Genomic DNA, 25,067 nt, shown 5'->3' with positions numbered 1-25,067 from the left:
TTTTATCAGAAATTTAGAAAATATTCTTTCATATTATGAAACAAAGACGAAGGATGTAGTTGTAGTGGGTGATATAAATATTGATTTTTTAGACCATAATTCTATTGATGATCAATTGAAAATATTATTACTTAGCCATAATCTAGAAGCAATAGTTAATGAACCAACGCGAATAACGGAAAATTCACAAACTGCCATCGATCAGGTGATTATAAACAAAAGAAAATTCTATTGCTTCGTTAATGTTTTCAATAGCGGGTTTTCTGATCATAGGGCACAAATAGCCACTGTGAACTCTTACAATGCAAACGTGTTAGTTAATCCACAAAACAAAAAAACTGGCTGTTCAAAAATAATAAAAATGAGAAAAAGAAATTTCAGTGAAGACAATATTTTACAATTTAATAAGTATCTTGAATCCGAGGACTGGTCAAGTGTAATGTCAAAATCATCTTATTCGGTGAACGATAAGTTTAGTATATTTTTCAGTAAATTTAAGCTGATATTTGATCAGTGTTTCCCATACGCAACGTTTACAATCAAGAACAATAAACAAAAGAATTGGGTGACGCAAGGTATAATAGTGAGTAGTAAAAAGATGAAGTCACTAAATCATCTTAGCAAAACTACTAAGAATAATAGTATTAAGATTTACTGTAAAAATTATAAAAACATATATAAAAAGGTAATAAAACAAGTCAAAAAGTCCTATTATAATAATATAATTTCTAATGCAGAAAACAAGACCAAAATTGCCTGGAAAATAATTAAAGAAGAAACAAATCAAAAACCACAACTTGTTCAAAATACTGAAATAAAACTCGCGAACGGCAAAAACTGTAAAGACCCTCATGTTATTGTTGAGCTTTCCAACTCTTACTTCAGCAATATAGTTACTAACCTACTTAAATCGCAAACACCATCGAATGATATTAAGAATAACCCTAATCGAATTAATCAAATAAGTAGTTCTTTATTTATAATTCCAACAAATCCTTCTGAAATAATATCAGTAGTAAGGAATTTTAAATACGGATCATCAAGGGGTCCAGATGACATCCCGGAATTTATAATCAAAAGATGTATCCACGCAATTGCACAACCTCTGTCTCACATAATTAATGACTCATTCTCACAAGGTATATTCCCAGACAGCCTGAAATGGGCCCTTATAAAACCATTACACAAAAAGGGTGACAAAAAGAAATGCGAAAATTACAGACCAATAGCTCTCTGCTCTAAATTTCGAAAATTATAAAATCCATAATGAAAAATAGATTAATTACGCATTTGGAACGTAACAATGTTTTATCTGACTCGCAACATGGTTTTCTTAAAAATAGATCCACATCTACAGCTGCCCTTCATTTCTTGCAAGAAGTAGTAGACTCAATAGAAAGTAAATCATACCCACTATCTATATTTTGTGACTTAAGTAAAGCTTTCGACTGTGTCAACCATTCGTTACTCTTAAGTAAATTAAATGCATATGGAATAAGGGGTGTTGCTAACCAATGGTTGCAAACTTACCTTACAAATAGACAACAATTTGTAGAGATAAATTTCATTAATGAAGACAACTTGTATATCGAAACTCACAGATCAACACCTTCTATGGTTAACATAGGAGTTCCTCAAGGATCAGTCTTAGGACCAATATTATTTCTTTTATATGTTAATGATCTACCACTTTATATCACTCATGGTAAGTTATTTCCGTATGCAGATGACACAAATATACTTCTAAAAGGAAGTAATTTAACTGAGCTGCAAAATAATGTAAATATAACAGCAAGAGAGCTCGAAACTTGGTTACACCACAATAACTTAATTATTAACACCGAAAAAACCAAATGTTTATATTTTTTCCCAACTAATTCATCACCAATTAAACCTTCGTTTACAATTAATAATAATAATGTGGAATGCGCATCAAATACTAAATTCTTAGGATTAAACCTAGATGACAAACTTAAATGGAAACATCATATAAACAATTTATGCCAAAATTTATCTTCTATTGTTTATATGGCTTATACACTTTCCTCTGTTCTTAACCTAGACACTTTAATTTCATTATATTATGCGTCATTTTATTCCCGAGTACAGTATGGTATTGCCTTCTGGGGTGTCACTAATGATTTGTTTACAATATTTAGATTACAAAAGAAAACAATCCGTATCATTACACATTCCCATTTTCGTAGTAGTTGTAGAAGTAAATTTCGAGAACTAAGATTGCTTACGATACCGAGTTTGTATATATATGAGGTATTAAAATTAGTGAGAAAAAACATAGATAACTACTTAACGCATGCCGACGTACATGAATATAGAACTAGAAACTGTGATAAATTTGTAATACAGTCACACAGAACAAGTATGTTTGAAAAAACTACATTTTATAGAGGTGCGGTGCTATATAATAAATTACCAAGAGAATTGAAATACATAAAAGATGATATAAAGATTTTGAGAGAGGTTAAAAATATGCTAATTTGTAAATCTTATTATTCTGTAGATGAGTATATAGGTGAATAATTCTTTATTATTTCTGAAGGCAATAAAAATTAGTACGTAGATATATTTTAACCATTAGATTAAATAACAAATCTTTATTTTTTCCTTCTTTTATTGTAAAAAAAATTTAGTTTTATATTCGTATGCTTATAGTTTATTTGTATGTGTTTATTAACTCTGTATTTAACCAATGTATTATTGTAAAATGACATGTTCTATACCATATGTACAAATTTGTGTACTCTGTATGGTCAAATGAACGCAAATAAATCAAATCAAATCAAATCAAATACAACCCATATAATCACAATGTTTATATTTTAGAGAAACCAAACCTCACAGGTGTGTATTTAGTGGTTGAGTTTTCCTTGTTTTACTTTGAGGTAAGGAAATCACGGCACAAGGGCTGTTCTCTGTGCACTCGTAGATTGTACAGGGGGCAGTCTCGCATAGGTTGGATTCGTTTACCGTTGTACCGTTGTATTTTGTTTTTTTATATTTTTTATTTTTGCAGTCTTAGTATTTCTTAAATGCAGGTTCATCCTGCATTCGCTTATACGTGTTTTGTTTACTTCTTTCCTGTGTTCCAAGCCGTTCACAGGTGGCGACCCCTTTCATACATCTATTAACTCGGTGCTCCGGCACTGAGCGTCAAACTTAGCCGTAGCCTTCCAGGGATTAGGGCCTTCTGGGCCGCTACAATATCCAGTCTTTAGTGTTCTGTGTAGCTCGCGAGTGGAATACATGTATATATTAAAAACATTACAAAAAGATGTATATATTAAAAACATGTATATATTTTACTAAAGTGTTTCGTAGAACATTTAAATACTAATTTACTACATCAATTCATATCTATTTCATCACATACAAAACATGCATAATGTTAATATGTTTCTTAAGTTATTGCAATCAATGAAAAATAAGTGAGGTCCTTTCCGAATTAAATATTTTCTGCTCAATGAATCCAACTATAAATTTTGCGAATTGGGTGTGATTCTGCGTGTACTTCTGACTATACATTCTGCGTAGGGTTTCTGACTATAAATCAATATGTGTGTGTGGTTGTGGTACTGCTATAAAGTGGTTTGCGCGCTGTTAAGATGTATAATTAAAAGCCTTGTGTTTCATCGAATGTGAAACGCAAAATAAATACACCGTTACATATAATACCATTTCCAACATCTCATAATAAGCAAAGGAAAGGTGAAATTCAAACTAATCTTACCTTATCTTAAAGTTAATGTGCAGACTCCAACAATATTTCACCACATGAAAATCGATTTCAAGTTGAAAATCAAAGAAAATTATTATTGTTCACCCAAATGATGGTGATATTCCTGAAGAAGATGAGACATGTAGAACAATATATCCAACACAAGACGCAAAATAAATACACTGATACATATAATACCATTTCCAACATCTCATAATAAGCAAAGGAAAGGTGAAATTCAAACTAATCTTACCTTATCTTAAAGTAAATGTGCAGACTCCAACAATATTTCACCACATACAAATCGATTTCAAGTTGAAAAACAAAGAAAATTATTATTGTTCACCCAAATGATGGCGATATTCCTGAAGAAGATGAGACATGTAGAACAATATATCCAACACAAGAATCAATGGGAGATAGTGCGCTTTATGCAGAGTCGTAATATATCCAACACAAGAATTAATGGGAGATAGTGCGCTTTATGCAGAGTCGTTCTGACAACTGATTAGTGTCATACTAAAGAGATCAACTAACATATGTTTCCTGCAGTAGTCAAGCCTTTAGTGTGACGCTAATCATACTTCAAATCAACTTTCCATAAGGCCTAGTGTGTTTAGACGAAATTTCAGATATTCTTATGAAATACCATTTGAAGAGGAGGTAGTAGATCAAAATACAATTTCTAATGACACTCTAATATTTATTGAGCATAAGTGTGAACGTGGTTTTCTGGACCCCCGAAATCCAGACGTGTTTGTAAATGTAGTCTACTTTAAGGGCATTTTTATAAATTTTCATTTAATTGAGCCTGAAATTGTATTTTCAACCCCCGAAACTCTTTAGACCCTGTCGAAGTACGTTCACACCCGTAGTTGAGGACAATACTCAGTCAGTAACAAGAGAATAAAAACTAACCGGGGAGGAGGAGAAGAACAAGAAGAATGTGAGGTTTTTCGTATTGCAAACTGAAAGTATTAAGTTCTCCTGGTTAAAACGAAGACTGCGTTATTGTGAAAAGTAAATACAGACATTGTAGATTGTGTGAGATATGCAGTCTGTCAAATATATAGTGGTGTAAAGATTGTGAGTAAAATTTTTTGATAGTGGGAAGAGTGTGCTAGTAGTTCATGGCACATGCACTTGTGTAAGTTAACTGCGTAATTCCAATAAATCAAATGTGTAGCGGAATTTATATAGTTTATTACAACAAACACAGTCATTAATTTATAGTAAGGTAAGTGGTGTTTCTGCGCCGAACTACTATAACAGATTATAACACGCTAATCACGCGCAGGTGGGTATAACAGCGTGTACCTGCTGCAGTCTTTTCATACATTGATTTACTCATGTTGTAGCACGTGACCTTCACGGGCTGTAACTTTCATCTACCGAGGGCGACAACCCCACCCGAAATAATTTCCTGCGTACGTCCCTGCCCGTATAAATACAGGGTGTAAATTAATATAACAAATGTCGGGAGGTGATTCGTGACACCGAGATAAAATATAAACTATACACAACATTGATGGAAAAATGTCTCCCTTTCGGCGCCTTGATCACCCGAGAATTTATTGGAAAGATGTAAAAACAGCCATAACTCAACAAAACGTGGGATCGAAGACGGTAAAATAAATATCTATTATTATTAATCGTAGATTCCATTAGTGTATATTCGGATATAGTGCAGTGGCGGCGCAAGAGTAACTCCCAATAAAACTGGAGTATTCCTCTGAGTCTTTTATTAAACGTGAATGAGGGAAATAAACAACAATCAAGTACAGAATTTCAACAAACAAAAATAATAGTACAACATTCAGGTTAGAAGAATACTTAGAATTCGGGAGAAAGAGAGATTCGAGGTATGATTGATATATTTTGTCTCAGCTCAGAATAAACTCGCGGAAAAAGAATTTAAATGAAACGAAGTCTTTAACATCACAGTTATATTTTCTAGCCTAATGCTGACGGATGATAAATAAAAAGCTTTCTGTCCAAGTTGCATGCTTGTGAAAATGGAAAAAAATAACTTTGATCAACATTACTTTTAAAACGACTGTGCATTAGGGTGGGTCAAAAAAACGATTTCTTTCAAATCGAATTCTAATAGTGCGGAAACGTTGGACTATCTATCGAACGTGTAAGTGTAATTGTTTTCTTTTGAAATCGCGTAATATGATCAGTTCGCGCATTCAGGTTAAAGTTTTACCAAATTGTCAAAAATTGTACTTTTATCGGAACACTCTGTATAGAAGACAGGTTACTTCTGATAGTTGTAATAGAGTGCTAATTCTCAAGTAGGCATGTAACAATACACGGAAGAAAAGAAAATCAACATCGAGTAATACCTTCAGTTCTTGCTCTAAGGTCAAAATCTCGTGAAATTGTAAAAAAGCGTACTTTTTGGAACACCCTGTATAAAATAGTTTATGTTGTTATATCCCTAATAGGGCTGTGATTTCCTTCAAGCTTGTAGCAACAGGCACACACACAAAAAAGACGAATACATTCTTCACGAAAAATAGAACTTCCACAGTGTTTCATATCCCCATTTGTAAAATGTATATTTTTTTCTTCAGAAATCAGTTCATTGGCCATATAAGACCTAGAACTAGATCTGCAAAGGATATATCTGAGAGTATACTTTCTTATTTAAGTGACAAAGACGTGGACATAAATGATCTTGTTGCTATCGGCTGTGATGGGACAGTGGTTAATACTGGATGGGAAACTGGGATTATTCATAATATTGAAGTCAAACTTGGAAAACCACTCTAGTGGTTCATTTGCTTATTGCATTTTAATGAGTTACCTTTCAGACATCGTTTCGACTGCCTAGATGGTGACACTTCATGCCCAAATCATTTTCTGGAACTATCTTCAAACAATTGAAACACTGTGAGCAGCTTCCTGTTGTTGGTTATGAGAACCTGAGCAAAGAAAAAATATCTTCTTGATATTGTTAGAGCTGTAAACAGCGACGAGTGTCCAAGTGATCTTGCAGTAAAGGATCCAAGCCCAATAAGTCATTGAAGGTGGCTTGAATAGCGTATCGTATTTTAAGGTTATATATTTCGAAAGATCCTTTATTTGAGCTGAAGACATTGGCGACTTACAATGTAAAAACATATGCACCAGCTTGATTTGCTATTAAACAAAATTTGTCCGTAAAAAAATGGTGCAAAATATGTGTTTAAATTGATTCAGACATCACGATATCTGCCGGAAAGTTTACTAGACATTATCGATCCTGTAATACAGCGAAACGGTTTTTTTTGCGCACCCTGAATACCTTATTTTGGCCATGGCGATGGATGAACGGAAACTTATAAGATAATTAGCTTTCAGAAGATTGTGGAAATCGAGGAATCAATCACCATCAGGTAAAAGTGTAAGAAATTTTTACCACCTGATCTCAACTTTGAAGCAACTGACTATACCGAATTGATACATTGGTCAACGTGTAAACTTTCATCGCCACAAATAATGGCCCATGTAACAACAGCGAATATTTTGTCGTCTCTAAAGACAGAAGAACTACCAGAGTTTGACTACCTAAAATTTCCATGTCACACGCAGTCCGTGGAAAGATTGTTGAACTTGTAACAGAGGCTGCTACAAGTGTGTGGCTCTCTAAACAGAGATGATTTATGCGGACCACACTTTTGTCACGCTCCATAATGCCAGATTTTAGTAAGAAGTCTGATTTTAAAGTTATACCCGAAATACAAAAGAAATAAACTTGAAACTACTACAATGGTAGGGTGGTTGGGAAGGGTGTGGGTGAAGTGCAGCCACCTCCTCGTGGTGAGTTCTGGGTCATTTCTAAGATCAGAAATGAGCGAAGAGCTCCACGATCAGATCGGAAACAGAAAATGATTCCTTCGTAAAATTTTCGATTTTTAAGTTCCAATACACGAACTAAAGATACTATCCAATTTATATTTTCTTTCTTGTGAATATTCCCGCATGGTTGGGAAAAATATAACCGCCATATTAAAACTATAACAACATAAAATATTTTATAAAGGGTGTTCCAAAAAAGTACGATTTTTTACAATTTCACGAGATTTTGACCTAAGAGCAAGAACTGAAGATATTATCCGATATTGATTTTCTTTTCTTCTGTGTATTGTTACATGCCTACTTGAGAATTAGCGCTCTATTAGAACTATCAGAAGCAACCTGTCTTCTCTACAGGGTGTTCCAAAAAAAGTACGATTTTTGACAATTTGATAAAACTTTAAGCTGGATGCGCGAACTGAAGATATTACGCGATTTCAAACAGAAATTACACATTTCGATAGATGGTTCAACTTTTCCGCACTACTAAATTGCTCTTTTCGACCACCCTACTGTGCATAGAACAGTCAGGCGGCATGTAAAGAAACAGAACATGTATCAAAAAGTGCAAAGATCATATGTGATGAACGAATGTATTAGAACTTTCCATATGACTTAGGGATTCCCAAATATAACGTGAATAAATATTGGGTGAAAGTAAGCTGCGTTAAAGAGTTTTCTCCTCGTAATATGTGATTTCGTGGAATATGATACATCTGTGCACAATATTTATCCACGAAAACAAACAAAAACAGACGAAATACGAGATGTTGTACACGTTGCATAACGATACAAAGAAATGCGATGGGACAGTATACTTGTTTTATCCTTTAGGTGAACCTTCTTCCAGTTATTCTTACGAGGGGCTCTTTCCTCTTCTTTGGAGTTGGCAAACCGCCTTTACCCCTGAGCTCGAAAAACTACATTGCTATTGTAAGTATACAAAAATAGCGTCCACTGTAGCTCACTAACATTTTGATTTTGTCACTGCTGGAGAAATTTTCTAGAAGAAAGCTCGTTGGAATTACATTCAAAAAAGGGAGAAAATCTGATTTTGATGTTGTTGTAATGTACTTTGCATCTGGGTAGAATACCTACACGGAGGAAAGGGAATGTGGCACTTCTGTGTACACATAATAGCACGTACGGAGTTCATAATACGTTCACTAACGGCTACTGCGGAACTATTGACCGTTGTGTGAAAATTGAGGGTACCTCGCAGAAGGCTGTCTTGCAGTTTGGTCTGGAATGACATCAATTAGCGTGGTTGTATTGTAATAAGCATCTTCGTACCTTCTGAGTGATATACATAGTCTGATGTTCTGGTGTTACGTGTACAATTGCTCTATAACAGAATAGGATGTTACTTTCATAGATAAAGTGTGTCCAGGTATTCACGGTCATGCAAAATGTAGATGTTACCGCTTAAGTAAAATTGATTGTGTTAATCTGCACGTGCCTGCGCAATGGCAAATTACTCTGTCCACGAGCTGACAGATATGCACCTCATTTATGGAGAAACAAGCACAAATAGCCCAAAGCCGAGAAGTTTATGTCGTGACCCTTGCCCTAAAAGAAGAGTAGCCTTCCCTGTACTTTTTTTACGAATCCATATTTGCCTTCAAAGGGCGTAATCAATTTCCCCTACGTGAAATCGGAGAAAATCGCTCATGTGGACAGTTTAATTTGAAGACAGCGTACTATGGGAATGATAATAGATCGTCCTGAAACAAAGAGCATCAATGTTTAGGGCGTAAAAGTCCACATGCAACTCTAGAGAACGAAAGCAGCAGAGATTTAGTGTGGGCGTGCGGCATGGTGGATACGTTTGTGGTATTACCTTGTTTATTACCGGCCTGCCTATGCGGAGTACGTATCTTTGATTTTTACGTAGTGTTTTTCCAAATTTGTTAGAACATGTGCCCTTGAACATAAGACAGCAGATGTGATCCCAGCATGACAGTGCACTTGCACATTTTGATAAATATATGCAGATCTACCTAAATGAAACAATCCCAGATGGTTGGATTGGGAGAAAACCTGACCTGTGTTAGGACCACCTCATTCACCGTACCTTACGCCTCTTGATTTCTTTTTTCTTTGGAGGGGGGTGCGGGCTGAAATGCCTTTTGTATACAACACCAGCGACGACAGCCGAAGAACTTATTGTTAGAGTTAATATAGCTGCATACTGTACCTCTGTATAGTTTACAGTTATATTACTTTGTACGAAACAGAATAAATCGGTAGTTTAAAGCAGTATTTATTTGTTTCATTGTGTAACACGCGCAACAGCTTGTGTTTCGTCGAGATTCATTGCTTCTGTGCTCGGAAATATATTCCACGTAATTACGTAATGCGGAGAAGAAATATTTTAATGCAGCTTACATTCCCCCAAATTGTATTCACGTAATTTATGGGAATCCGCTGTGATGTGAAGTATACCTTGTAATCTCGTTCATGATACATGAACCTTCTCGCCTGTCTTATAGCACAGTCATTATAAACTTCTGTATCAAAGTTATGTTTTACATTTTCATACATTTTTAACATAGACAGGAGGCAGGTCATTTATCATCCGTTACCATTACCCTAGATGATATAACTGATACATTCTTTCGAGAGTTTATTCTGTGCTAAGACAAAATAGATCAATCACGCGTGTATAAGTCTTTTTCGAATTCTAAGTGTTCCAATTTGAACAATGTACTATTACTTTTGAATGTTGAAATTTTGTACTTTATTATTATTAATTTTCCACATTCAACGTTTGATAAAATACTGGAAGGAATACTCCAGTTTCTTGGGGAGTCACCCTTGCACCGACATTGGTCTACGTCTGACTGTACATTAATGGAATCAACGACTATAAGTAATGAACATTTTGCCCGACTTCGATCAAATATTTTGTTCTTGAGTTATGACTGCTTTTACATATTTCCGACAAATTTTCGGGTGATCAAGGCGCCAAAAGGAGGCATTTTTACACCCAGGTTGGTTTATACTTTTCGTTTTATCTCATAAACCTTCTCGACGTTTACTACATTAATTATATATATATATATATATATATATATATATATATATATATATATATATATATATAGTGTGTGTGTGTGTTTGTGTTTAATAGGTATTCACGTTTTTATGGGCGCCCTTTTGGTAGACTTGTCCACCGCCCTCGTCAGTATCCCAGCACGGGACTGGTGGAAGGTATGTGTATTATCTTTGTTTTGTCTTTAAAATATGAAGATTTAATTAATACACGAACCGCAATTTTTTATTAAATTTATATTTCCTTTTTGTTCCTCAAATAATGATTTTTCGAATACATGTAATTATTAGCAAATGTGTTTGAAATAGCGGAAACGGATTTCTTTACTCATGAAGAAAATTTTCATAGAAAGTCGGTTGAGTCTGTAACCTCTAATTTTATAGTTAATTTATTTTAAATTGTAAATAGTAGCTGTTACCACGCACCCATAATAATAACGTGAGCGATATTCACTCTATTTTGCACACAAAGGAAATGCCATTTATTCTTTGAATTTGCAAAATATGTCATTTATCCAAGGATCTTATAAAATAGAGGATCTGCCCTTACAACAAAATCTGGAAGCCATGCGTCACAGATTTCCCACCGCTACTCTGCCCACTTCGTCCAAAGAGATCGCAATATTTTGAACCAACAATCATGGCGGAAACGAAAGTAGCGAATCAGACGATGGCGAAAACGAGAATCGCCAATCTGATTTGCCGATGGTCAATTGTCATTTGGTTTCATTAATTTAATACGATGAAGATACATATAGGCAGATTCTCTATTTTATAACATCCTTGCCATTATCCATATTTGTCTTCTTCGTGCTGTCAAGACTTTAAGGCACAAAGTTTCAAGCAACATTACACATTGAAGCTTTGAAAGAGACATAGCAACTTGATTCGCAATCGCAAAACTTTGAATCTAGTAGGGAAACATGAATTCGTAGTTAGTATTCGCATTTGCAATCGCATTGGGAAGCAACGGAGGCGCAGCCTAAGTCATCTATGATCATAGATACACCAAGTGATGAGCAGTTGAAAGAAAAACAAAACACAAAAAATTAAATATTCCATGTTTTTTCCCCCTGGCATATAAATTTCCGGGAAGGAATTTATTTCCATTTCTTTACTTTATTGTCCATACTATCAGAAAAAAATGACTAATTACTTTATTTACATTTATTGTGATTTACTTTTCGGTTTCAAATAATTTTAGGGTAAAAAAAGATGAAATTCGTTGACTGTACTATATTAATATGATTTTTTAATTTCCATTTCAATTACCACTAGAAAGTAGCAAAATACAGTTTTAAAAATGATTAAAAAGAAGCAGTTTCTGAGGGAATTAGAAATTTTGTAGACATAGAGGTGAAGTACTATCAATACACCCCGAACCTTGGGCTGTTGTCTATGACTCTAATTTCGCTCTCTGAGGAAGAATCAGATATTGAATAAAGGAATCTGTGTATTTGGAAATACATATACATTTAAAATGTAATGTTTACGTATCAAAATTAGGTTTGCTTCTCAGGATGTTTCATTAGTACTGGTGTTCCGGGACCTGTGTTAATTGTTTGCTTCGTTTTACGTGTGTATGTATGTATCAAGCGTTGTTGGAGATGTTTAGTAACACCACGATTATTGTTTGAAATAGCCTATTTTCTTAAATTTGAGATCTAGTAGTACACAGGAACAAGGCACAGTGCACTTCAATTCAACACCCTGTGAATGCCATTCCATACACTGACATCCTTACGGATTTTTCGACAGATTACGTACGGTATGTTTTCTGGCAGTTACCTAACCTAATTTCTTTATAAAATTTAAATAACTAATATGTTTATAATATCAGTACTAGGGCCATGGTTAGAAATTTCACTAACACATAAATTTAAACTGTTTAGCGGTGTCAAAGTATGTGAACTTCCTGTATCAAATGTTTTTCCAACTTCTTTACTCGCATAAAACATGTTGTAATCAAATATACATTTAGGATATGCGTACTCTCTAAGTATAGTAACACAACAATAAATAAAAAGCAACACAACGTGGAAAACAGGATCATGTGCGTCTGATCCGGAGCCACCATGTGCGGAAGATTTGCCATGCTTTCTTTACTTATACAAACTTATTGTGAAATCAGTTCACATATTTTGTGCTTACATTTTACAAGTTTTTGCGGTCCATGTTCCGTTGAGGGGATCCAAAACTACACTGGATCCCCTTAATCTAACCTAATATAACGTTATTTATGTAATCGAACGAAAATCAATAGAAAGAGAAATTGCAAATTACGTAGTTTTAGACCCCCTTAACAGAACATTGACCGTTTATGCATGCTTAAAATAGGCTAACAAGACCCAAAGAGCTGGATTGTTGGAATTTTTGTTCGAGCCCAAGAATCCACAGTGGGTTTTATTACAATAGGTTAAATAAAATCTCAAAAAAATATACTTCAAAGCCTGAATTGAAAGAATAACCTAAATATGAGTATAAATACTTCGTTCAATCGTGTTTCATAGAACGCGCCTAGTTTGAGAATTGGCTTAGAATATGTATTTATGAAGTGATCACCACAACAGAACACAATTGAAAAGAAGTTTGGAAATTATCCATAACGAATTTATAAGATGTGTGGAGTGCTTCTCCTATGAAGGCACCCATAGAAAACACGTTCTTTACCTTATTACTTTAATAACAGGTTTGTCACGTATATAAATGAAATCTTAAGACATTATTTTTTGTAAAGCAATATATTTTACTCTCATAATTCCAATTGTAATTCAGATTATTCTTAATTTGCACCATTGTAAATATCTTATTTACCAAATCATTAGGGTCTATTTTCGTTATGATAAGCGTGAAGTTGAGTGTAGCTCAAGAATATTAGCGTGAGTTGATCGCACTTCTTTCAAAAACCTTGAACTTGAGCGTGAATTAACTCACTTTTTAAACTTTGAGTTTGAGCATGAGTTAACTCGCTTTTCACACTTTGAGCTGAGCTAATCTCGTTTCAAGAGAAGCATGTACAATACTGTATATAAAATTATATATATATATATATATATATATATATATATATATATATATATATTCACTATGTCCAGGCAGAACTGAATTGAGAACTGTGATTAGCAGAGAGAAATGTTAGGTTTGTAGTTACAAGAAGTGTGTTTTGAGATCCTTGCCTGAACCAGTCACAGGACTCCACTCATAGCCGCACCTCTACATAGTCACTATATATTTGTTCACGTATCGACGGTCCCTTCATAACAATTCTTGAAGATCAATGCAATATCTGCATTCAAAAAACATTAAAAGTTATTATTATTATCTTTTTTTTTTTTTTTTTTACTAGTTTATACCCCGATCAAGCTTATATAAGGTTAGCTCTAGATCAGTAGTTCTCAAACTTTCCGATAACGTGGACCTCCTTTTCATTCGGGAAGTGATCTGCGTAAGCCATTGCATTGCTTCCTGAAATTCCGCATGGTATTAAAAAAATATACTAATAAAAATTGTCACTCACAAGAGGAAGCTCAAGAAAAATAATACAATAACCAATTTATTCTAAAGATACATGCTTGTTTCCTAGTGAACGAATTTTCAATTGAAAATACAGTAACTTTCAGCAATAGAAATCAATGTCTTTTATTAATTTTTTAAAGAAGGAAATTCACTTGATTCTCAAATGTGGGGTCACTAATGTGAGGAATGAAATTCTTTGTGTTCGTCCATAATTACATTGAAATCTGAAATAAATTTTGTTATCATCAATCTTATGTCTGATTCCTTGTTAAGACGATTTCGCTTGAAAGTTTTAACACTGCAAAGAGCAGAAAAGGTCTGTTCACATAAGCAAGTAGCAAGGAATAGCCCCAAATGTTGCAATGCCTTTTTAGACAACTCTTCATACTCACAGCGCACGTGCAAACCAAGTTGAGTCAAGAGTTACTCGCAGTGACGGCTCTAGGAACATGTTTTGGGAGGAGTTTCTCAGTTTTTTTTTAGTAGTCCAGAATGGGGGAGTGTTAATGTTTATATGAATGGGAATGACTAGTGATGGGCAGTGGGAATATTCCCGGTGGGAAGGAAAATAAAAATTGGGAAGATTCCCGGTTTTTTCCCTGTCATATAAATTCCCGGGAAGGAATTTATTTTGTTTTCTTTATTTTATTTTCTAAATTATAAGAACTATATGAGTGATTACTCTGTTTTCATTTATTATCATTTATTACCAGGTTTAAATAATGTGGAGATTAAAATATTGAAATTTGTTGACTAATTTTTATAATAGTTAATAATATGATTTTTAAATTTTCATTTCCATAAAGTAGCAAAACACTAATTTATAAATGAAAAGGAAGAACTTAGTAAAGTAATTTAAAAATTCTGTGGAGGTAGAGTTGAAGTACTATCAATACACCGCGAATCACCGTTACTAATAGACGTGTCTGTCTGCTGTCTGACTCAGAGCTTCTGAATATGTAGTCAGGCTTCTCTTATATGTGAATGAACGTATGAAATTTCGAGATATGGGTAGGAAGAAAGGTCGTGTGTGGCAATGTTACGTCCTTATTCCAAAGGTAAGTAAGTATGTTACAAATATTGTGGACGCAAATGTTGATAAAATGGTGAGACATGTTTTCTGGCAGACAATTTAAGATATTTATAAGACCAGTAGTAGGGTTAACTTTAGAAAATCCGCTTACATATATATATAAACTGTTTAGTGGTTTGAAATTACGTGAACTTCCTATACCAAATGTTTTTCAACATATCTACTCCCATAAAATATATTGTAACTAAATATACATTTGTGCGTACTCTCTAAACATATTTGGGAATGTTCCCGGGAATTTTCCCTGGGAATATTACCAAAAAATATATTCCCGGGAATTTACCCATCACTAGGAGCGACTAACATTTACTTCTTAAAAAAAGAAAGAAAGGAAATCTGGATTTGATGGTAGTGATGGCAGCTCTCCGCCACTTGAAGACGAAATGCAATCAATTCCGAGGCATCGTCCAGTTAATGTACAACTGCTTTTGAAAAAGTGCCCTAACAAAGACGGAATTTCCCTAACTTGAAGTAGTCCCATATAATGGTTGACCGGCTTCAGGCAGAAATTTAGTATGTTAGGGAAACATTTAAATTTACAAACGTACGTATAATTTCTAATTGCTTTCTTCTTAGTAACAAAAAAATAAATAAAAATAAAAATCCTTGCTGTGAGTTCCATTTTATCACATTTTTCAATTTTTAGGCGTCGTGGACTCCCGTGGCTAGCTCTCACGAACTCGCAGGGGTCCGCGGACCCCACTTCGAGAACTACTGCTCTAAATCATTTTGGCTTATTCCACGTCAACTCATGCAGAAAAAATCAGAAATGTCACGCACATAGTCATATTTTAATGATACTTCGTGAAGATCTTGAATAACTCTGTTTATGTGTGAAGACCTGTCAAGTCTTTCTTCCGTAGTCCTAATACTTTGTGAAGAATAGGGGACTAAATTAGCAGGATAGCAGATTTACGGGCCGTTCTTGAGGGTTTCTAATTTTGCAAGAGCATAATACTGAAAACTATATCCAAGTATGTAAGCATTGTATCACCTTAAGATTTCCATCTTAAATCCACGAAGGTCTGTAGATTTAAAAAAAAAAAAAAAGTATATCATTACCGTACATTAAGGGTGTAAAACGCAGCCTTGAACCTCAAAGTAGTTGATATTTTTGTGTAAAGTCCTCTTTTTACAACATGTGCATTATTACTATAAGGCAGAAAACAGTTTTCCTGTCGTTTTCTTGGTTAAATTGTAGCTGCAAATATGATCAACGAGCTTATGAAATAACTTACATTAAACTCATCGATGATACGTTTCCTTCCCCTTAGACAAGAGCACAAAAGTTAGTAGCTGTATTTTTTCTTCTCTCTGTCGCCCTCTCTTCAAATGACATAGCTGTGGAATTTGGCCGTTATTAAATCAAAACTTTTTTCTATATGACGAGTCTTTTTTTTCAAATCGTTTGAAATTTTACGAAAATCTTTTTCAGGGGAAAACTTTGTTTTCAAAATCTTACTTAGTTTACTTCTTAGAAAAAGAATTTGAGTCTTCCTTTTCCCATGTGCACGCTTAGTTTGTGGCAGAGTGGCATGGAATTTTATACGTGAGTACCCTAATGCTGTAAAGGAAGCATTATGATGTTCTTTAGCCTCGTTCTGTGCGATAGAATACTTTAAAATACTGATTTATTGCCTTCACCGTTGCCAACTTCGCCCTCACTTAGATTCGAATGATTTGCCGAGTTTTGTTCCGCCCGTATCAGATATGTATTGTTTAGAAATATCTTTTATAATTTCAGTATTTTTGCAAAATCAACACTTAGTGTAAATTTTTCAAAGCTTTGGTGATTGGCCTTTTATGACATTTAAATAGATCAAAACTACTTCTCGGATAATGACCATAATTTTTCAAGTAATATGCCTTGTAATGTTTACATACACTTGTTAAAACAGAAATGATCTCATTTCTTTAAGGTAGCACTTCTTTTTCGGGTGCACTTACCGTAAATTCATTGTAATTATAACATCTCTGTACAGCTGTTTTGTGGCATTCATTTTAGTTTCCTTTCCTATAATGCACTGCTCAAATTTAATTCCTGACGTCATTGTAGGCTAACATCTCACTTGACAGTACGAAAGCACTATACTGCCCCCACAATAAGTATTCAAGCTTACACATTGAGAATGACATAAATCTCTGCATACAAGTACAGCTGAAACCGAACTGAACATTGAGTTCAACATTTCACACTGAGAAAGAATTTTATTTGTGTACTCTCCATCTATATGTTTAACCAAACAGCATATATTTGACACCATAGACACATTCAACTTATATATTTTCTAAATGTAAGGTGAAGTCATACAAAACTTCCCATTATGACCTAAGTTTGTGTGAGGTTAAGTCAAGTTGGTACGATTTGTATCTGGTACAAGTTCTCCCTGTCATACAGCCATCATTCTACTTTATTTGGACTATGTTTGTGGAATTAGAATAGTAATTAAATTTTAACATCAAGTTCACTTTGGTTATGACCTTAGTGATTTTACGTGGAATGAGTATTTTGCACGTGTAAGTTTCTTATTAATATCGGTCGCGTGGAAATTTAGGATATTTTGAGTAGCATATTGTGACGACAAATATGATTTTTTCTGCACGAAATTCCCCCCCCCCCTTCCTCGAGGCTCTTATTCTTATATTATTTTCAACATTTACTATAGTTATATGCACTAGGGTCTTATGTTTGAATGAGGGCCACGGTGGCTCAGTGGTAGATCGTTCACCTCAGGTGCTTGGGGTCCCGGGTTCGATCTCAGCCCCCGCCAAGTGAACATTGTGATGGACAAACACCGTGTGCATTGGTTTTCTCGGAGTTCTCCCGTTTCCTTCCGCTTTCTTCATTCCACTATTTCATTCATTACTCATCGTCACCGTCTCCTTTAGCCTCACCGGCATAACCGTGGGACGTAAAACTCAAAGATTTAATTTTCATTTTTTTTTATGTTTGAATGCCTTAGATATAGTATTGCATATTGTATGTAAGACCATATTTCATATTTAATATTAGTATTCTATTGTCTAATATGTCATTTTATTTCTCCCTTTGCAGAATTATACTGGTTTGTGATCAATACCCACTACCAATTCTATAAGCAGACCCAGGCATTTATGTTAGTGCTCATAATAACGAGGACAACACACAGTGTTCTTATATTAAAATCGGTACTTTTAGATGCGACCTCATATTAGTGCTCTTCTCTCTTTTTCTGTATATTCATTTAATGATAAAAATTGGTAAATATTTGTAATAATTTATAATAGTAAGCTTTTCATTTACGTTTTTTTTACCTCTTACAGATGTAAAATTGTACAGTTTCCGTAGTTCTTGCTACTATTTTTCTCAACAGAATCGCTATAACCACATATTTTCACTTCCCAAATAATCATCCTGGATTTTTGTGTGGACTGGAGAATGGTAAGAAAAAATATCATAAAAAATCACATTCCTTTTTCTTCGTTACTACTATGAGAATTTTTGAAAGTTTAATCGAGTAGTTATTCACGACAGGTGCGGTAAAAATGAGAGACTTTATCGGCTGGATTAAAAAAATAAAAAATCGGATAGGAAGCAAAGTCCATCGTATGTTGAAATCCCTCCCCCTCTCCAATACATACTATGTGAGATTTAACTTGTAGACTCAAGTGAGTTACAGGAAAGAGAATACTACTTTTTAAAAATGACATAAAATTAGAAATGAGCATTTTCACAACATATTCTCAATGAAAAATGTTCATTCACCAATCATCGCACTTAATTGTCTGCACGAAAATTCCCATAATAGGACCCTAAAATTTTATCTTTACTGATATGATCTCGGGAATGGTACTGAGTGATTTAAGAACTTCCTCAACAAAATCTTTGTGGGAGTGAAGAATCATCAAATGGTTTAGTGTATGTTGGATCCCATGGTACTCCGAAGGTAAGATTTCATTTTTCATAGAAGCGAAAATAATCTCTCTGCTGTCACTGTGTCATAAGAATGGTAAGGTAAAGCTTTCGAGCATTGTTAGCTTATTTACTTCCGAAAACAAATCGTAACTTCACTTTTGCTTCAGATTTCAATAAGACAACCAGATCTTGAACTCCTTGAATGATATTTAAAGAATCAGTATTGCTTCGGTGAATCGAGGAAAGCGTCTTTAACTGTGCTTTTAAATCATTAAAATGTATGTCTTTTTAATACACTTAGATTGAAACTGGAGATCTGTGAAGAGATTTTCCAATAACACTGTTGATCATCAGCACAAAGAAAGTATTGCCCTCAGATCATCTTAGTATAGTTTTTCAAACCAAGTCCTTAACTTGAAATAATTTTTCCTTGTAATATTCTTTAGCCTCAAAGTATTTTTCGTGGTAATATGTGATAATATCGTCCTTTTCCGCCATTAATGCAGTAAGCGACAATTTAAAATTTTACAGGAGAGCGGAAAAACTAAAATTTTGATGTTTTTTCTTGTATAACTTTTTTGGTTTTTGAACTATTTTCCTAAGAAAAATACAGCTAATATAATTAAACAAGCTCCGTCAAATAGAACAGTGGCGTATATAATAGCTTCAATATATTCACTTATTGTAGCTTCAATATATTCACTTATTCATTTATTCATTTTTGCTTACAAAATTTTTAACAAATCAATGCTTCAAACGACATTCATTCAAATGTAGTAATGCATTAAGGCAGACGGTGTCATGGTGATATTGCGTTAAGCGACATTTAGGGAAAAATAAATGGTAATAAATTGCTGATTCGTTAGTTGAAGAATGTATACTGATCGGTAAAATACTGAACGCTTCTTGAAATAATGCTGCTTAAAATCAATTAGCTAAGAAAAATGCTTTGGAGTACCTCTCCTTTATATGTAAAATTTAATATAATATTCTGAATGCTTAAGTTAATAATAACTGACATCATTATTTAGTTTTCTCTAAATAACTGACATCATTATTTAGTTTTCTCTATTATTTTTAGCGTTATTTTTTTAAATTTCTTAAAGCTTAGTATATTGCAAATTATTACTCAATTGTTAATCTTACTGATCAATGAAAATTTGCATCATACATTTACTAAATAAATGCAAATTGTCGAAACTTCAGAAAACTGTAACTTTATCAGACAACATGTTTTAATCTTGAATATCTTCTTCTGTGTCCTCTTCATCTGTCTCAGGGAGGGTCTTTTGCTTCTCCCGTGTGTGGCAACTGCTGGTAGAACCCGTGTAGATGCTTTGGCAGAATATTCTGATTACACAATTTGACTAGATCCTGGCCTTACTGATGGGGATGGCTGCCGCATAAAGTCTGCTTGGCTGCTTTTGTCTTGGTGGGCGAAGTTTCAGTGTAAGATACACTGCGTTCTTAGTCACTGAATACTTAACTTTGGCAAATTCACTATTTTTTGAAAAAGCGACAACTCCCATTTTTGACAGCAAGAAAGGTTCCCCTGACTCGTGTTTCTTAGCACTGAAGATTTGCTCTGCCAAAGTTGGCCAATTTCTAAAAGAATAATGCTTCAATAATACAACATTATATGGATGTGGTTTTGTTTTCGCCATTCTCATAACGGTAATCCACTCGGAAGGACTTTCAATTTTTTTTATTATGAGATGCTTTTCACATTCATATATGTGTGACCCGGTACCAAATAATTGATCTGGATTCGTTGCAAGTTTTTTGGATTTTTCAAATTCATATTTCAACATGGTCTTAATATTTCTATTTTTGTTTTGACCGGCACAGTTATCGCAATACAAACATTACCTCGTTCGTACACTACATCTACATATCTCGAAAGAATGGAAGCTATTTCATTCGATCCTCGTTTACCTTCGCTCTCACTCCATACATGATTCTATGCATTTCTGCTTTCTGATTCATATATCGAGAGATTGTATACGGAATACTTTCGTCTGTAGCATGGAATCGCCATGAGGTATGCTTAAAACTTTCTGCAAACCGAAACTTGCGACAAGTGTTCCTTCCTAGCTACCACTAAAACTCTGCTTTTTTTTTTTTTTTTTTTTTTTTTGAAACAAGCCTTAATTGCTTCTTTACCTTCAATATGTCGGGTGTAATCAGCCTTCTCTTCTTGGGTTATGTCTGCCTTTTTGGTAAATGCGATACATTTCTTCACTTGTCCTTTTTGGGTCTATGAAACCCAAGGTTGAATTTTGAGTTAAATATACCCCGAAAAACTCTTTCACTCATAGGAATATTTCCTTCGTTCATTGCACGTGAGTAAGTCGTGTTGTTTTATTTCTACAGTAGTGGTAAGGCACTGCAGGAAACCTTTGAATGAATTCAACAACGAGCTTCACATCTCACTCGGATGTCGCATTGGGGCGAACTGAATGGCGTCCTCGACCATCAGGTTTTGCTGAGCCTTCAGTGGATTGTGTAACAGTGTAATTCGCAAACCTTTGTGATATATCTAATGTTGATAGCAAGAATTTAAGACAAACTCTTCTATAGCCTTCACGTTCGGTAATAATATACGGAAAAGATTATGCTTGTGGGCTGTCTTCCTGAATCCTCCTTCTTTTCACTGAAACTTGTCTTGTTGCTCCTATGATCCAATTCCTTTGATCATTCGGTTTTAAAGACCAGAAGTGTCTAAATAAAGATTGACGCCTCTTTTCTGGAATATCACAACATTTATTTGGGCAAGACTTGCATTTGTTTGGTTGTATTTGTTTCTTTTCCACTCTTTCTTACCTGTTTTTGTTGTAGGCTTGGCCACTTTGCTTTAATCGTTTTTTCCTCTCTTTCTTAGGAGTTTTGTTTTTAATTCTCAATCCCTTTTCCCTTACGATGTTCTTTTCTGGTGTAAAAGGAATCTTTCTATTTACAATCTTCCTCCGTTTCCTACCACCGCTTTCCTCGTTGTAACTGAATTCAACTTTGCAGCTGAATTTTCTGAAACTCTTTTACTCTTAACATATAATATATCTTCATCCGATGAGGTTGGTGTTGTTCCCGACCAATCCGTTGAGTTTTCGTAAGGGCAAGCCTGGTTAAGTACGATATCATCGTCAGAGAAATCGTTTAAATAGTTCAGTCCGAAATTTGTTCTTTTTCTCAAGTTCCGTGTGCGTGGGTTTTCTCAGGGTTCTCCCGTTTCCTCCCAATTTCTTCATTCCACCATTTCATTCATTACTCATCATCGCCGTCTCCTTTAGCCTAACCGGCATAAGCGTGGGACGTAAAACTCAAAAATTTCATTTCATTTTTTTTCTCAAGTTCCGTTTCTCAGCGAAATAATGTTAATCTCTTTCTCGATTCCTTTCTAAAGTCCCCTCCATTTGGGTTTAGGGTCTCTTCCTCTACTACTGTCTCCTGATGCTTGTTTGGGTTTTTCCTCCTTTCTTCGGTCTTCTCCTCATTTTCGTTTAGGGTCCCTTCCACTGCTACTGTCTCCTGATGCTTCTTTGGTTTCTCCTTCCCTTCTTCAGTCTTTTTCACATTGTGGTTTAAAGTGTTTTCCACTGCTACAGTCTACTGAATCTTGTTTGGGTTTTTCTTCCTTCTTCAGTCTTCTCATCCTGGTTTAGGGTCTCTTCCACTGCTACCCTGAAGCTTGTTTGGATTTTCCTTCTCTTCTTCAGTGTCTTCCTGATTGTGGTTTAAAGTCTCTTCTGATGCTTGTTTGGGTTTTTCTTCCCTTCTTCAGCCTTATTCTCATCCGGGTTTAGATCACCTACTCCTTCTCTATTCTGATGCTTGTGTGTTTTTTTCTTCCATCTTTCTCCCTTCTTTTTATCCGGGTTTAGGGTATTTTCTACTGCTGCTCTCTTCTGAAGAAGGTTTGGGTTTTCTTCTCTTCTTCAGGCTTCTTCTCATCCGGGTTTAGGGCATCTTCTACTGCTACTCAATTCTGATGCTTATTTGGGTTTTTCTTCCCTTCTTCATTCTTCTCCTCATCCGGGTTTAGGATATCTTCCACTGCTACTCTCTTCTGAAGCTGGTTTTGGTTTTTCTTCCCTTCTTCAGCCTTCTTCTCATCCAACTTTAGTATCTTTCACTGCTACTCTCTTCTTATGCTTGTTTGTGTTTTCCTTCCTTTCTTCAGCTTTCTTCTCATTTTGGTCTAGGGTCTCTTCCACGGCTGTGAGTATGGCACCACTTTTTATGATCTCACTCTTCGAACAGTTAACTATAATGAAATATGTCTCGTTTGGTACCCTCTGCTTCATGACTTGTTCTTCAACTTGTTTGGTTAGATTTAAAATTTTCCTACCATGGGAAAACTGAAAGCAGAAAATAGCAAAAAAAATGAGATAAAAATGTGATAAAAGTTATATTTTTTGTATGTAGAGTGCAAAGTAATAGTTATAAAAGCTTTGACTAATAGTACCTCCTGCCTACTAAATAAAGCTGACTTTTGAAGTTGGCAGAAATAACATTCATTAAATAAATTAGGTAGTTTTGATTTTCATTGACTTGAAATTTCAGCTATAAGTAGTAGACACATGGTAGTGTAAGTCGAAGCTTTAGGAGATTATTACTCTGCTATTTTTATCACGCTCTTTGAAATCGGTTTCATTTTGATATAATTAACATTGACAATTTGTTACCTGGCCGGTGGGGTAGAGGCAACTTGCCTGTCTGTCTGCCAAACAGCATTGGATAGGTCGAACGTGAGCACGAACCTTGTTCTAGCCGGTCATCCAAACTGAGGATTTTCGTGATATTCCTGTCTTAACAGGCGAATGTCGGGACGGCACCTGTAAGGCAAGAGCCGCTGGCTTTCCGCATCCTTGCCCTCCATTCTTCTCCGGTTTGATCCTTAGTTTCCTAAAGCCCACAACTAAGTCACATTACTAATTAGTTACTAAAAGAAATCTTTCTTAACAACTAGATTTTATATGCACAGAACGATCATTACAATAGAAATAACCACTATCAAATATCGATAACACATAACTTCCACGTCATGAGCAGGTAACATAGAAGACGCGCACGGCTACCGAACACAATAGCACGCAGCTGATGCCCGTTATGGGCAAACAAAATTATGTGAGTAAATTTTGACAGTAGTAGAAAATGAATCGATCTGGAACAGTATTGAACAACATAGAACATATGAGAACAACTCACAAGCCCCTGGGAAAATGACCACCGTGCACCGTGAGCCCTCGGTCTTTTACGACCTCCATTTTAGGGGTGAATTTATTCCCTTTTATGACCACTTTTTAGGGGGTGTATTCGTTCTCTTTTACGAGCACATTTTTAGAGGTGTACTCGTTCCCTTTTATGAGCATATTTTCCAACCCCTATTCGAACATAGCAGAATATGAACATACAATAGAACAGATTCGTTCCCATTTATGAACTCGTTCTCTTTTATGAGCACATTTTAAGGGGTGAACTCGTTCCCTTTTTCAACCCCTATTTTAACATAGCAGAACATAAGACTACGTAACATTTCAAGGGTGAACTCGTTCCCTTTTCCAACCCCTATTTTAACATAGCAGATAGCACAGCTAATAAAAGAGCATGGCTTATTTTTCAACCCTTATTTTAACGTAGCAGGCCTCCATTTTAAGGGTGAACTCGTTCTCTTTTATGAGCATATTTTTCAACCCCTATTTTAACATAACAGAAATGACATAAGAATACGTAACATAGCAGGGTGAACTCGTTCCCTTTTATGAGCACTGTTTAGGGGTAAACTCGTTCTCTTTTATGAGCACTTTTCCATCCCTTATTTTAACATAGCAGAAATTACATAGCATAGCTAATAAAAGAACATGGTTTATTTCAGAAATTACACTGAGACTACGTAACACACAACATCCTCCATTTTAGGGGTATACTCGTTT

The 25,067-nt window shown here is 34.9% G+C and overlaps 1 protein-coding gene across 7 annotated transcripts in view; it reads left to right on the top strand.

Annotated features, from left to right (window-relative positions):
* LOC145674775 (uncharacterized) overlaps nucleotides 1-25,067 on the top strand; it is a 163,601-nt gene that overhangs the window by 100,694 nt on the left and 37,840 nt on the right. Inside the window, exons 1-2 of one of the 7 annotated variants that reach the window (XM_081744973.1) lie at nucleotides 11,453-12,401; nucleotides 18,298-18,508. The exons of 1 other annotated variant lie outside the window; for it this stretch is intronic. The gene's annotated coding sequence lies outside the window, so the exon portion shown is untranslated. 5 more of the 7 variants (XM_081744976.1, XM_081744979.1, XM_081744977.1 and 2 more) reach the window with 5 other exon arrangements.

Source organism: Thermobia domestica, chromosome 18, assembly GCF_964235325.1.
Source record: "Thermobia domestica chromosome 18, izTheDome1.hap1.1, whole genome shotgun sequence".
Lineage (NCBI taxonomy): Eukaryota > Metazoa > Arthropoda > Insecta > Zygentoma > Lepismatidae > Thermobia > Thermobia domestica.
Note: the sequence above shows the minus strand (reverse complement) of the source record. Positions and strands in the feature narration are given on the sequence as shown.